Genomic DNA, 9,622 nt, shown 5'->3' on the forward strand with positions numbered 1-9,622 from the left:
CTTCAGCTGAATCTGCAAAAGATGCCCTAGAGGAGATTATGCCGCTGTATCATACATCCACATCTCACTCAGTCACGGGTTCCCTGTACCCTCAGGTACTCACACAGATGTCAGCACGTTCTGTAAAATGGTGACTGCCATGAGTAATGGTCTCTACCACAGGCACAGCCTTATGGAAAAGCTCTTCAATTAAGATATGCCTAGTGGCCTCCATGAGTGATTAACGGTGAGTGATACTGCTTGAGTACAGTATCTCACTGATACTGTGGTCATATTCCCTTAACTCTTTTTGCTGTCCATGTATTGGGATGAATCCTCCCTTTAAATTTAGCATTCTTCTGGGCAAAAATAACACTACAGAATTAGTTTTAATATATTAATTATGTTATTAATGAACCAAGGTAAAAGAGAAGATATTTTATAAGGGGCCACACATATTTCTGGCAGTCCCAGACTACAAGCATACACTCACTAACATTCTCTGCCTTCTTAAAGTTGCCCACAAGTTGTCTGGGAAGAAACTCTTCCCCCAAAAAGGGATAAGTTATTGTCAAGGAAGGACTGCACACAAAGAGGGATATCTGCTCAGATATCCTAGATCAGTGTTATACCTGCCCCTTCTCTTCTGCTGGCCAGTATGTGTGAAGGTAGTAGTAGACAAAACAGAGTCTTTGCTTGATTTGTCCATTTCATCTGATTTACCTCAGTTCCTGTGTTATGTAGAGGTAATCTGGTCTCCAGCTCACTCCATTGCTCTGTGACAATTTACTTTTAAATACCTAGAGAATTACAAAATAAACCCAGTCTCAAATTTGAATCTAGCATTTATTTTTTTTCCAAGAAAACATCTTCAGACTTTTTCCTAAGTATATTTAAATCTTAGCAGTGAACATGGTGATGGTTATTAAAAAGTAATTCTGGATAAATTAGCTTGCAGCTACAAAATTAATGTAATTCATTTATTACTTGCAGCCACAAATCAAAACGTTGTTAACACTGCTGCATGCAATTTAATATGCACAGTAAGTTTCCATATGGCTTCAATTTTAGGTTCCCTGGTCACTACAGAGGCTCATTTGCAGAATGGTCTGTAGGCATACGAAATCAGCTTGTGCTTACTGGGAAAAGGGCTGTTCAAGGTGGTTCCTACACAGCCCAACAGTCCAAAAAGTCCCAAACCGCTAACACCTCTTGAGATTATCATATCCTACCTAAGACTGAGGAATATCTACACTCATTCACAGAACTTCAGATATAACCAGTGCTTATTAAAAAAAAAAGCATCCATAGTCAGAACTGCTATTTACCAGTTCATCCTCTTAACCATGAAGGCACATTTTTAAAAGCACTAAGCATCCGGTATCTCTTTGAGAGGCAACAGAACCAAAATATAACATTACAACATCAACTTTTTAAAGCTTAAAAAAAAGTCTACAAAACTTAAAAACAACTGAAAAGTCTAAATTTTGACAAGGATATATAGATCACCTGTGAGGTACAGCTAAATTTTTGCATAATGTACCCAGAGTTGTGCATGCACTGTGATTAGCTTGAACACATCAACTAGATAAAGGCAATATGCTGCACATACATTTCATTATCAGTAATCTTGTTGCAGAATGTTGTCATGATTGAATGAGCAACAGTGCCTGTTTTCAAAGTCATGTCTCTTACCTTCTTCAACCACACCAAATTCCAGCAACACCTAGCTCATTTTTACTTAAGAAAGCCTGCTGGAGAGTGATTACAGTGGATTTATACCCCTGGATTCAAGTCTGATTGATGGATTACCTGACTCAGAGCAAGAGCAATAAACCAAGTTCTTTCCAAATAAGAGCAGGTCATGAACACCAGCATCACATTCCACAGCTCTATTTACTAGATTGCAAGCTTGCACAGGTCACAACATTACTTATACCTTCCCTCTTTCTCCTTCTTGAAAAAACTCATTCAATGAAGCACATCTTATAACCAAAGTAAGATATTTCAAAGTATTTTTGCTTTGTTAGAAGTATTCTGATCAGCTTTCTGATCTCTGGGGTTAGTAAAGTTGTCAGAGATCCCCAGCATGCTTTCTCTTTTTCTTCCAACTGGCACCAGCTGTGGCATGGTAATCAACATCAACAGTAAGTAAGGCCAAAATCATAGGCACAGAATTATTTTTTCAAGTGCAACTGACACTTTTTTGAGAAATCAGCATCAGTTTTGGTTTGGCATTGTTTGTCTATGCCTGGTTTTCACTTATACCTGGGAAACCACATCCAGCACAATGCCAGTTATATCACAACTCAGAATGAAAAGGCATGGGGCTGGGGCAGAAAAAGAGGGTTTCACATTGTGAGACTATAGTACATCAAGTAACAACCTGGAAGTACCTATCAAAGGTATGAGCACAATCAAAATTAGGAGGTCAGGTTTATCAAATGTCGGTGGAGCTGCTCAAGAAGAATGAGAAAAAGGTTCTTGATTTCTATTTTTCAGAGACACACCTGAGACATCATTAGCTGTTGGTGGTTCAGAGTGGTGGTTCTGTTAAGCACAGCATACACAGATATATATTTCTTTCCTCTCCTGGAAAACATCTTTGCCAGACCTCTCCTGGGCAGCAAAGGCATCAGCATACCATTGCAGCCAGGCTAGATACAGACAAGGAAAAACCATTGGAAATCAAAGCACTAACAATGCTGAACACTAATTGTGAAAGTATTCAATGAAACAAGTCTCTGATCTAGGCTATTCTAGGATTTCAGGATATTTTGACTAATTTCTAACCTGCAATTTTGGGACAATCCCAGACTAAATTACTGTGAAAGAAGTGAGACAGATGGAGGGAAGAAAATAGAAGCTGGCAGCCCATTATAGCTTAATTCTTACTCTTTCCAGCACTCCTGACATCAATAAACCCTGTCCACCAGAAGGGCATCACAGTGAAGAGAGGACTCACGGATATATTTCACTGCATTTACACAATGATTTCCTGAAATGTGAGGGAGCGGGGGAGCTGCCTTCTTTATTTTAGTACTGTCAACTGTTAGTACAGAGAGTCTCTCTCTGCTGTTATGTTCTCGTGAGCTGGCAGATCTGTTGGGAATATAATGAGGTCTGTTCATGCACCTCCATTTCTAACAACTTACTCCTCACATGCTCTCCTGATTTTCTTGAGGCGTAAGGACCAGTTGACTATGCAAATGAAATAAGAGAATGTAGAAAATGAGTTTGACACAAAGGGAGTTGCTGGCAAATGCCACTGCTTCCTCCAGGCATAATGGTAAGAGACAGCTGCTTCTGCCAGCACAGAAGCAGTAGCTGAGGGGGCTAGCACAGCTCTTTTGAAAATCTTTAGTCTGATGAATAACTAGGCAAAGGCTGCATATATTTCCAAGGAAGGACCCCCAAATCCAGGGCTTCAAATCTTGCTGCAGATTATCATCCACTGTAAATGCACACAGGAGTGATATCAGATGTCTTTTGTTGAAATCTGTGAGTTTATTGTCTTCTAGTCCTTTTTAAAAGAGGAGCAAGACAAGATATGGACTGTGAGAATGTGAAAAGCATTGTCCTTTGCAATTTCCAAAAGTGCTATTGTAAGAATACAGTTATTTTTGCAGCAAGATGTTACTTTTTGGATCAAACATTTTGATATATGAGCAACCCCAATAACTATAGACTAAATAACCACAAAAATGTTTAATCACTGCACACAATCCTATGGTTTTATTTCACATTTTCTTTACAGAGTTATTCCCTCAAGTAATTATCATGGCAATTGTAATTCTGATAATACATGTGTTGTGTCAATCTATCTAATAAATAGTGGCAGAGTACTGTAACTGACATGAATACATAAATATTTTAGGATTCAGTGATTCTTAAATTGTTTTGAAATAGTTATAGTAAGCAGTAAATACTGACACTTTTCTTTTACCTGTAAGAGCATCTGTCACTTGGAGAACTGACACAATGCTTAGACCACCACTTTGTGGAAAAAAACCAACAAAAATATTTATTGATAGTATTAAACAAGCGGCTTGGTGTTGTTCAGCTCTGAGCATAATAGCTGTCTGGAGTGCCACATCAGCAAACAAATACAAAATAAAATCCTTCCACAGGAGAGACCTTAATTTCAAACAAGAGAGAAAACAAAATTCACAATATTAAATTATTAAAAGCATACCATATTGGGAAAAAATAAAATGGACATTTGTGCTCTCATCTTTCCTGAGAGGATAGGGACACATGATACTTTTCAAAGTTCCAAAGTTAGCAAATGGTAAATAAAATTCACATTTCTTGATTTTCCATCCTTTCCCCAGCACTTCCCAGGAAATATGACAAATCTCAACTGAGGTTATATACGCTTGTCAACTGAGGGCTGGTTCACTTTGGCAAGGTTCTGCCCTCATTCTTACCAGCAAAGCTCCTTTAAACACATTGGATTTACACAAGTATTAATGTGGACAAGAATAAAAATTTGTATTTAGTTCTGCCAAAGTTCAACTTCCTCCACACTTCTTCCCAATAACAAATCCAAACATCTTATTCTTATGACATTCCCTTCTTTTTTATTTCCCTCAGAACACCTCGTATTTGTGAGCTGGCACTATTACTACAGTTTAAAACACATGAGAAAACCCAAGATGAACTGGCTGTCCCAAGAAGTTACAAACTGGGCAAAAACCTAGTGATCCACTTCCTGAACCGAGCTGAACCCAGATTCCTTAAATCAGATTTCAGACGTGTGACTTGGCCTAATGGCTGCCATGCATCAGCTGAGCCCCAGTGAAAATTGTTTAAATTAGCATATGCTACCCTACATTTGCAACAGCTCAGCTGCTACATAGGACCTCATTAAGCTATGGTAACTTGCTCAAGAATCTGAAACCTCAATCTAATGCTCTACCCAGTGGAACACATAAGTACCCAAATCATGCCCTCTGCCTCCATGCCAATATACCTCCTGAGCCCATCTTTCACAAAGTAAGGATGTGCCCAAGAAAATAAGCTCAGTACACTTTTCCAGTGAGATGCTTCAGAAGGAGATTTATTTAGATAAGCAGCTAGATCTGGTACTCTCTGCAATTAAAAAAAAAACTTCATGGATGGTACTAGGATTTCTTTGTGTCCTGTCTTTATCTTCTGTTTTATATACCAGGTTTTCTTCTTCAGCTCACCAACAAGTATTACACTACAGATTCCTCTTCCCTTAACTATTGTAATTCCTCCTTGTGATCATCTCAAGACGTACTTCTCCAGAACAATTCAAGCAACTGCTTTTTCCTAGGGAATAAAAGAAAATTTTAAAATATATATATATATATATACAGACTTGTCCTTAATTTAGAAATCCAGTTTCAAGTTGTCTTTATCATTCTCTCTTCCTCTCTAAACCATCTATTCATATATTGTCTATTAGAAATGTAGTGCAGCAAACTTTACTTCAGCTGATGCCATGTGAAATGCACATCCTGGTCCTTGAGCCCTCTTATACTATAGAGGGGCCCTCTATAATAGGAGGTACAGGCCCTCTTATAGGAAAGAAGGCCCATATTCATTCTTGTTTTCTTCCTTAATCTCTCTCTTGGAGTATTGTAGGTGTATCATTTATTAAATGTAAGATACAGATCACATAAAAGTGTTACGCAAAATTATTTTGTATTTTATTTCTTGTTATTTTGCAACCTGTAATATCTCTGAAGATAATTGAATTATATTAAATGCAGAGCAAAAGTGAATATCCCAATATACCTGACCCAGTATAGCTTAGCATGCCACCTTTTGTAAGGCACTAGTTTAAACCTTCAGGGAAGTGTTAGTTCAACAATTATGTCTACAGGTAAAAAAAATTGATTCAGCTAAGAAATTTTGCACATATATAAAATTACCAGGATAAGATTTGCAATTTTGCAAGTCAACTAATACAACAACAAAATAGTATTTTGGAGTGGGTAAATGCAGGAAGACCAGTCACTGTCTGATACCTCAAATTTATGCAGCTCAAGAAAAAGCAGGCTGCTCTTGTTCCATCTGGCAGTATTATCATACCAATTTCAACAGGTAAATATAATTTCAGCTTTGTGCTGTGGCACAAAAGCATTCAAAGATTAACAAAATTTAGGAAATTTGTGAGTTACCCCTTAATATACTATAATTTTCCTAGACTTGTGCCTCATGAGCTCACAAGAAACTAAAGACCCACTTAGCTTTTTAGAGTACCTCCCAGGGCTGATGGGTGTGCTGTGCTAGCACAAGTTCTGCTAAGAATTGCAGTTTCCTGACTGAGGGAAGAAATAGGAAAGCGAGGATTGCTGTAGTTTTTTCATCTGATTGAACTGAGGCCTTGCTTCTTCCTTAGCCCAGTCCCACCAGCTATGAAATAATGTGACTCTAAAGGAGCTGTGGCCATTACCATTCTTCACTTGTTCTCTCAGCTCTCTGAGGGAAATGCCTCTTACTGCTTCTATGTATAAAGCAATGTCATGGATTTGGAGGTCAACCTGTCTGTCAGAACATCCTGCAATCTCTCCATTGTCCTACAGAGCAGCTAGGAGGCAGCTGTCAAAGTCTCTAACCAGGCAACAATGGCCAGGGAAGGGGCTGGCCCCAGGTTTCCCTGAGATAGGCACCAAATAGTTTTCTCTGGTGGCAATTTGTTCACATCATTGGCAAGTTTTGAAACTGTATTCATAGCAAAATGTCTGGGAAAAGACAATAAAATTTTTGTCCTTTGGCATCTCCATGAGGGAACCCATACTTCAGTTCAATCAGTAGCTACTAGAGTGATGGAGAAAATGAGATGTGAATCCTTTTCAACAAAGGAAAAAAGATATCTGTCCCTGAGTGGTTATGTCTAGATTCTATGCTGGGAGTAGAAAAGTGTACAAATGAAAATGAACATGTTTTATAATAAAAAAAGGCAGATAGGGAATAGTTTCCCAAAAAAACCCCAAAAAAACCAAAAAATAAACGAATAGAATAGAATAGAATAGAATAGAATAGAATAGAATAGAATAGAATAGAATAGAATAGAATAGAATAGAATAGAATAGAATAGCTCCCCCCACTAAAAATATTGCTGGAGACAAAATTAAATGTATCTTATTGCATTTTGCCAGAGCTAGGAAGAGAGTACCTAGCTCATAAATTCCATTAGGAGCTTGGGGATTTTTGATATAATGAATTCTACAGTTTCAGAGGAGACTGTTTTGCTAATAATTATGTAACAGTAATTAAATCTGAAAAAGGTTGTACTCTAACTATGTTGATTTATTGCAGCTCCAACAAAATACTTCTAGAGTGTGCTTTGGAGCGTGCACCTCCTCCCTCCAGTTTTCTTTAAATTCTCACAGAGCACTGGGTCACAGATGGTCTGAGATGCGATATTTTCCCTATTAAATTCCTAATAATCTTTTTCTGAGGCTGAGTCATGGAAGCCTGGGGATTTCTCATTTTAATTAGAAGGTTTAAGGAGCTAACTCTGTTTGAAATTTCCTCTTAGGAGATATGGGTGCAGGTGATCCCATTCAGAAGAATGACACAATATCAAGGCCAACATCTCATTTCCATATTAGATTGCATCTAGTTTGGCATAACTCCTGATCTGGGTGCTGATGATGTGCAGCCTGAGTTGAAAGCATAGCATTTCACCATTTGAAAACAGAATTATTTTAGGATTATGTCTGAAGACATTTTAGGCTCTAGGTGGATATTGCCTACTCTATGACCATGCTCCATCACCCTGTGTAGAAACTATTTATAAATATGAATTATTTATTAGTCTGATTGAAACAATTAGTGTTTATCATTTGGAAACAGCACTGTTAAGGATGTTCATACAAAGAGACATACTGTATTGTCCACACACTATATTGTCTGAAGGGTTGATCCTCTCAGTATTTAAGATATTAATGTTTCAGATTAATTCTATCTGCAAATATTATAAGCTATAAAAATAAAACACACCTAGGAAAATGTTTTATGTATGACTTTAGCATTCATAGTATGTGAAGAACAAAGTCCCACCTCTCCCACCCAAAGGAAGTTATTCTTAGGCCCTCAATAGTTTAGTTTGATCATTCATAGAATGCTTGTTAAGAGTTTGTCTTAGTGTACTATTCACATGTACCTTGATAGTCTACTGTGAAAAAAAATCCTTCCTCTTATAAGACAGCTTTTGAAGTTTCATCAGCTTACAATCTACAGCCAATTACTGTGCTTTAGGAAAATGAAGAGCATCTCTTATTCTTCCAGCATGGTATGCAATTGTCAAGAAGTTAAATGAGACATTATTTGCCTTTTATAGGACTACATATCTTTTCAGTGTTCAACAGACAGAAGTGACTGTGATTTGGGAAAGTAAAAAATTTCACCCACTCTCAACTGCACCACTTAGACATGCTAAAAATAAAATTTTATTGGAAGTAGTACTGCAGCATATAGTCTTGGCTGTGAATAAAAGAAATAACCTTTTCTATGTTAAATCCTGACAGTTGAGCCATCTCCATAAATGAGTTTTTATAAGCCCAAAGTTTTAATTTTGTTATGCACTTAAAAATACTCTGCTGAAAAAAGCTGAAGTTGATATAAATTGTTTAAAGGTTTAATTTCTATGTATAATCCATTCATCAGTATATGCAATTTTTATGCCCTAGTTGCTGAAATGTTCTAAATATTTGGGATTTAATATAATGGTAAGTATTTCTCTTATGTGTCACAGAATCTATAAACAAAGACACAGAACAGTGCTTTATAATGTTTTTCAAAGATCCTTACCTTCTGTAAATCACAGCCTGCAAATGCCTCACAAATAAGATTACTCTCAGTAAAGTGCTACATCCCTTGTGAAGGAGGAAGAGGCCATACTAGTTTATGAGCAAGAAAAGCCAACCCTTGCTTAGAATATGGTGAGAATGTAGAATTTGGCCCTACCCTAGATTGCACATAATATTTTGTGTATGAAACTTCAATGTGCAAACTGCAAAAACAGCCATTCTTCTGAATGATCACAAACCCAGCTGATGCTGTAAGAATTGGCTGGATTTGTCCACTTGCTTCATAACACCTTTTGTTAAGCCCAGGAAGGAGGCAACGGGTGGTAGCTGCCTTCCCAAGGCACTCCCATGGAAGCAGCTTGGCCTCTGTGATCTATTGTTAAAATACCATCTCTTGTCAGTGGAAGGAATGTACATCCCATGCTGTAATTGTGTGGAAAATTACACAATTAGTTGTGTTAATTTTTCCCAAAACCTATGTAGAGAATAAGAAGTCCTGCTTTTTAGGCCCCATTGACATAGCAGTTGAGACACAAAATCAATTTCTCAGCAGAGGGCCAACAGAAAACACAAGCAACAACAGTTTTTTTCCAAAGCAAGTAGACTTCCAATAATTTCCTCCCCCTTGAAGGTCCAAACTGTGAAAACAACAAAGAAAAGTAGATTTAAAATACTCAGTAAAGTAAAGAGTTAAAGTGGCAGATGAAATCACATTCTGTAATGAGTTATAGGGAAAATGTCTCTGAGTTCTGATTAATGACTGGGAACACCTAGAGCTGCTTTGGCTGTCTCAGCAGTACATGACTGGTGCATCAGGGTAATGTCTAATAACTAATCTTTGACACCAGAATTAA

This window comes from Molothrus aeneus, chromosome 1 (assembly GCF_037042795.1).
Source record: "Molothrus aeneus isolate 106 chromosome 1, BPBGC_Maene_1.0, whole genome shotgun sequence".
Lineage (NCBI taxonomy): Eukaryota > Metazoa > Chordata > Aves > Passeriformes > Icteridae > Molothrus > Molothrus aeneus.